At 38.2% G+C, this 7,058-nt stretch overlaps 1 long non-coding RNA gene across 1 annotated transcript; it reads left to right on the top strand.

Moving 5' to 3' along the window:
• Nucleotides 1–2,563: 2,563 nt before the first annotated feature.
• Nucleotides 2,564–3,553, top strand: LOC125293783. Its single transcript, XR_007193426.1, has 4 exons — nucleotides 2,564–2,849; nucleotides 2,979–3,078; nucleotides 3,324–3,399; nucleotides 3,517–3,553. It is a non-coding gene; the product is annotated as an uncharacterized LOC125293783 (long non-coding RNA).
• The last annotated feature ends 3,505 nt before the right edge of the window (nucleotides 3,554–7,058 follow it).

Genomic DNA, 7,058 nt, shown 5'->3' on the forward strand with positions numbered 1-7,058 from the left:
CGAAGCCTTGTCAGGCCTTTGAAGCTTCTTCCCAATTGTATCGCAAAATGATCTGAAGCATTAAAGCATCGAACACAACACAGTGACATCGGAGGGGTATTCCAGAAAGGAGGTTTAACAAACACTGAGTTAAAACTTAACCTTTGGGTTGTCTGAACCTGTGGCGACTAAACCCGAGCTGTTGGTTCCAAAACACCGGTTACCAGTTAGTTCAATCAACCCTGTGTTAGATAACCTAGGGTTGTGCGCGTTCACGGCGAACTTATAAAGGCATCATCTATAGTGGTGTGCGATACTGTAAAATTTGGTCTCGATCCGATACCAATTAAATATAGGGCCAGTATTGCCGATACCGATACCAATACTGATATTTGTAACTAAAGCCGTTTATATACTTTTATGTAGGGGCTAAATACATTTCCATGACCACTAATGATTTTAGGATTTCCACTGTTAATAATTTACAAATATTTCAGCAACGAAACATTGCAAAGCGGGCATGCAATATGTTAAAGAAATGGTGTTTGCATGGCTGTAGGCTAGCCCTTGGTGAAACAGGAACAATGCATTTTGAACAAATTGAGAGATTAGAATTAGGTTAGATTAGAAGTGAACAGAAATTACAGTATCGATCCCATCACACTGGTATCGATCCGATACCAATACCAATGCACTGGGTGAAAAGGCTCTGAATCAGGGGATATACTGACCGGATATTTTTTATGACATGCAGCATATCAGGAGCATCTTTGATCATATCCTGAGTTTTTAAGAGTCAGTGAAAATATTGATTTATTTTGACTCCTGATATGCCAATGAGATATCAGGGGTATGCATACCCAAATCACAAGTCACACCCACCATTTCTGGATATCTTTGGGTAGGTCTCCACCCTTGGATAGGCTTAGGCTATCATAGTAGATAGCCTAGGCCCAAGATCTGCCTAATTAAGTCACACATGCCCTACGCCCAAAACGTACCATAAAACATCACTGATAGGCTATTTGCCGTTTGATTTCTATCTAATTTCGGGACATTCAAAAATAGACTATTTACAGTGTAAAGACTACCTTTTTCAGGTCAAGGCTAGCCTACTTACCTAATTATTTTGGTTATGGTTCAATTTCAATGATATCTTTGAGATTTTATAGTTGCTATAGTCTGTAGGTATAGCCTACTTTTTATGTATAATATGCATGAGATCTGTTGGAGGAATAAAGTCCACATTTTAAATTATCTGCTTTCCCATTGTCCCCAATGCTGTCTGCCAAAACGAATTCGGTTCAGCTGGATTTGCCACATAACAACAATACAAAGTTAAATTTAACAGTAGCCTAAACAATTTGAAGTAGGCCTACATTAAGAAGAATAGCAATAATAAACAACAATTCAATCAATAGCCTATAATGAAAATAAATACATACTATATGCTACAAACCATAACACATAAGAAAGGCTTATTAAACTTGTTAAAGTTGAGCATCTATAATTTCATACTATTTTAACATTACAAGCTTCATTGTGGGCCAACGTAACAATGGATCAATCATGTTGTAACTTGTCTATAAAACGTGGGTGACTGATAAACCAATGTTGATTTAATTAAGGAACAAGGCTTCAAATGAAATTGACGTCAAACTATACGAGAACCAATAATGTTAATAATCAGAATAGTAGTAATAGCCCGCTTGGCTACTATGTTTTAACACTTCTACAAAATCAGTTTGGTAGTCATTTTAATGTAACTAAAATATGCAGGCCTAATAATTTCCACGATTTCTTATGCTTTGCCTCTCGATAAGCCCATGCTTTTACACAGCATACCCATCCCCCACCCTGACTGACTTTTCAACGAACTCCTTGCCACTGGTAGCCTGGTGGTGACTTCAACCGTCACTTTTCTGTCATGCATCTGACTGCAAGCTGTACAAACTCTGCCGTCATAATATCCAAGGTAAGAACTACAGTACTTTTGTATGCCAATTGAAAACTGGAATTAATTAGGAAAATACTGTTTTTAGCATTAATGTTAACCAAAACCGTTTGTTAACCGTCATGTTAGAATCAGCTAACGTTTGCTAGCTTATAGCTAACATCGCTAACGTTAGCTCCTTGACGCTTAGCTGTTAATGTTAACTTTTCCAATAACTAACTTTACTATTGTGTGGAATATCTGGAATGGTAATAATATCATATTCAACAATAAGTCTGTCTGAGATTTCGTTATGGATGTAAAGTTTTAGTTTGAATGAAATGGCCAAGGCTATCAGGCACGAGTAGGTTAGCTAACCTAGCTATAACTTCTAGAAGCTACATTTATAGTGGCTGCTAATAACTATGCAGGCTAACGTGAACAGGGTTGACGTACCTCAATATGATGCCGACAAGTGAAGGGATCTTTAGTTTGTGAAGGGTAACTTATAGTGTTATATTAAGCCATCCTTACACCAGAAGACTTGACCAGATTTGGGTAAGATTATTGAAAGATTGTAGTCTTTTGAGTAAAGCTTGAAAGCCAAATCTTGTCAAAGGTTTCTGATGTATGGGTAGCATTAAGCAAAATGTTCTTCATTTCATAGCCCTTATTTGGTTGTACCTGACTTGTGCCAAGGCATGTGTTTATTTAAGATGCATGTGAGGGCATTAGTGCTTCAGTGATAGTCTTTTCACGTTATGTGTAAGCTTATTTTGCAATTTATTCATCTTAATTTCCCTCTGTTCTCTGTTTGCAGGCAGTGAGTTGTGAGGACTGCTTCCCTGAGAACACTGAGTGCATTCTGGAATATTCCAAATGTGTGCCACTTCCATACAAAAGAAGTTTCAATCCCGCAAGAGAGTTCACTCACCAGGTAGAGACAGACAGACAGACACACACACGTAGAATAGCAAATAACATTATAATGTGTGTGCATTTGTGTCTGTTGCTGTGTTTAGTTTATCCCCTTTTTTCATGTGTCTGTTTGTTGTTATGACTGTAGTGGGCTCCATCAACAGACCAGGGCAAAGTCGGTCTGTCCTGCTACTACTACATGCTACTTGACTATGTCTGGAAGCCATGGCTGCTGCCCTCAACATGCTGTAAGTGTTTGTGTGTTTTGAATGAGGGCTATGTCACTGTGCACACTCTAATTTGTTTGACAAATGTGCAATGTAATGCATTAATACAGGAACTAATCATCATTATTGTCGTTTTTAATAATAGTCTTGAATTTTGAAGTTTAGCCATGTTTATCATTATGTTGGTGGTAATGTAAATAATGTGTTGAATATATGCCAAACTGAGCATAATCATAATTTAGTTAAATCTTATTTTCTATTTACAGAAACTGAAACCCTCACAAATAAACTGATATCAATAATTAACATTGATGGTGATGGTGGCAAGGGTGCCTTCATAAGGTAATTATCATTTTTGTTTGAACACCTGATTGACTTACCAACTTATTTTTTAATGTTTGATTTTTATATTAATCAACAATACCATAATGTATAGCAATTGCTGTTTTATTTTTTTAGGTGCCATCCAGCAAGTCCCAGCCTGTAGTCAGAGGCTGGCACTGCACGTCAGATGGGGGAGGATCTATGTGCAGCTTAGCAGACTGAGCTTCTGCAGACAGTGTTGCAATTAGGTATGATACTTTTGGAAATTGATCTTAATGCCTTAATTAAAAAAATTAGGAAAAATCCAACCTTTAAGGACAGCAATTTTCTTATTTAATGTATTGTAAATAAATAAGTGTTCCTTAAAGGTTGGATTTTCTCTTTTTTTTTTATTAAGGCATTAAGATCAGATGATTTTTAAATGTATGTGTATGCTAAGGTTATGTAAACTTATGAGCACAACTGTAATACATATCTCCATTACTTCTAACTATTGCACCTGACGTCTAGGCTGCTATTGTGGGTTTGCTTTTATTTGTCACACAAGCTGAGTTAATTATATTCACGGACAGGGTCAATTGTAACATATACTTTCTTTCTCTTTTTACAGACACCTGACTTTTACTGCCAAAGGGACCATCAGAGCACCTCTCCCTACCATCTATACCAGAAGAGTACGGACAAGGGCCCAAAATGTTTTAAAGGACGTTGCCCGCCCAGACCATGGACTGTTTAAACCACTGTGGTCAAGCAGAAGTCTCTGTTCTCACTCGAGGCAGGTCATTGAGAGGGGGCGAGTGTCACTGTGTAAGCCCCCTACTGCAGGCGAGAAAGCCATGTTGATTTGAATATTGATTGATAAATACAATAAAGGCCATGTAACAAATTTTATTGCCTGTCGTACAGTATATGAATTTTCATGGCAAAGTAAAATAAGTCATTGGGATTTAGCAGGTGTAAGTAAATAATGTAATTAAGTGTAATTAAAATTAATGTGAAATATTATTTAAGTTAAAGATGCACAATAAGCTCAGTGATGGTTATGTACTATCTCACATTTAAAACCATTACATAAATCACCATATATAAATCACATGATTAATTTTAAAAATAAAGGCATAAAGCCTATCGAAAAGCAAATAAAGGCATACACATAAATGACTGCAAAATTAGCTGTGTCTGGCAGTATATGGGCTGTATATGCGTAGTCCCATGTTTGACATATCAGGGGTATATGGGAACAAGAACAAGAGGTGTCCGGGGTCATATAAGTAGCTAATACTTGAAACATAGATCATATCAGGTGAGAATATGAAGTCTGGATATCTTGCATGTCGTCGCAGTCCCATTCAGGACTTTTGATATGCTCCTGATATGGCAATTGGCACTAAAATATCAGGAGCATATCAACCAATATATTTCCTGATATTACACATATCAGGAAATATATCACTATGAATATTCCCTGATTCAGAGCCTTTTCACCCAGTGATGTTGGTATCGATACTATCGATATTTGGATCGATATGCCCACCCCTAATCATCTATTGAGAGTCGAAACCATGAGTGAAACCGGCGAAAGGAAGAGCACCGTATTTTTCAGAGGCGGAGTAGTCGAGGCTTACGAGGAGGAGAGAACTGTAATAACAAAAAAAGAGCAATACTTAGCGCCTGCGTCCGAGACCTTGGTTGGCAGAGAATAGCCTAACTAACCGTGTAAATGCGTATGTTTAAGATAGCCTATTTAATGTCAAAAGCACAATTAAATAATTTACTGGACATCACGTGTAGGCCTATTGACTGCTTTGAATGATGCTTTCTTAAACTAGCCTACCTTGTCACAGATTGAGCGGGCCATAGAATTCTTTGAGAATCCCAAATGTAATTTTTCTATTTTTACGCTGGTTCTGCAGCTGTGGGCCAAGTTAAACTTTTTTTTGCTCCATCTTCGAAGGGTGAATGTCGAAAGGCATGGGTAGCCTATTGGACACATTTCGGTGCACATTTGGAACATTTTATAAGTGATGCTGACCTGCCAGTTGGTGAAAACACACTTTAATGATCCTCGTGAGTTTGAGTCCAGGAAAACGAATGAAGTTGCGCAGGAACTGCTTTAGCGCAAGGCCAACTTTACGCACCGACTGACAGCTTGCCGATATGCTCTGCGTCTCCAACACTACAAAAACTCCCAGTCGGAGAGCATGTGTAGCCTATTAAAAAAATATTTTATCCCAAATGCCATCAGCATTCTTAACCAAACTTAGTGACAACATGCATAGCCTAACCGGCCTAAGATATTTAATCTTATTTATTAATTTTCTATAGGCTATGTTTCCTCTTTTTTGTACTGTACTTGTTTTAATTATATCTTTAATGTGTCTGAGATGTTGTTTGTCCATCTGTCTGGTAAGCCAAACACAAATGTCCACTATGGTGTAGGCTAGCTACATTAAAGATTTATTTTATTCTATTGTAATCCACCATGCGTAATGTAGGGATGGAGAATGCTTTTCAAGTAGCCTATATTTAGGATTCAGCTGAAAAAGTCTAGCGCTCTTGAAACACTCGTTTGGAAAAGAATGGATAGGCTTTCATGTGATGTCGTGGTCTTATCGCCCTCTCACGGTAAATTGCACGGATGAATATTACATGATTTTGTGCTTCTTTGTCAATCGGACCTTCGTCAAAATGAAACGCCATTGTGTGACAAGTGTAAAAATAGCGGCCTGATTGAACATGCACTGAAATAACTGAATATAATTGAACATAACCTGAACAAAACCTACCCCCTACCAGGTTAAGTTCAGAGCCTATGTTACCATAGTTACTTACATAGCCTGATCATTTTTGAGCTCTCTGGAACTGAAATCCCAGGTTTACCGCTAACTCTGGGTTTACATACCCAGTTAAGCCAGTAAACCTGCTTTCTGGAATACCCCCCTGGTGGTCAGCAGAAATGGCAGCGGCAATGAACTCGACACAGCCGAACGAAGCTTACAACATACCTCTGCTCTACCATAGGCTTTCTGAAAAACAGTGTTCATGAACTATTTTTTCTGTTTGACCTGTTCTAAAACAGGTAACCCAAATGCCTCTTGGTTATGGGTAGTGTTACGTCCTAAGACGTATATATTTGTTTGTTTGTTCACTACACTACATAAATTGTTAAACTTTATATTCATGCATTGTATTTGTGTGGACTGTGGTTGTGGTTTGTTGCATGTTGTGCTGTGTTCTCTCTGTACCTTCCAATTAAGGTCACATGGAGAAGAAGATTGGCCCATTGGTGAAGACTGTTCCCATTGGCTGAAGAGACAACGAGGCAGTGGATAAAAGCCTGGCTGCCCTCATCACTACAGATCTTCCCCTCTCCTGCTTCAGACAAGTGTTGGCTGTTGCATTGTTGGTTGTGGTTGTTGATAGGATTGTAACATTGATAGTTGTGGTGACTAACTGTTTTGCTTTTTAGTTTTGTGTTTGTAACTTTCTGTTTAGCCTTAAACCTAGGGATGGGCAAAGCGAGGCTTTATGAAACACTGAAACGTTCAAAGCAATTGTGCCGAATTGTTCCGAAGCTTTGAAACAATTCCGACACCTCAGAGCTGTTTAGGGTGAAACAAATCTGTCAAATGCTTCGTATTGGAGATGTAGTCTTTAAAGTTTGTGGCTTGCTGTGT

This window comes from Alosa alosa, chromosome 4 (assembly GCF_017589495.1).
Source record: "Alosa alosa isolate M-15738 ecotype Scorff River chromosome 4, AALO_Geno_1.1, whole genome shotgun sequence".
Taxonomy (NCBI): domain Eukaryota; kingdom Metazoa; phylum Chordata; class Actinopteri; order Clupeiformes; family Clupeidae; genus Alosa; species Alosa alosa.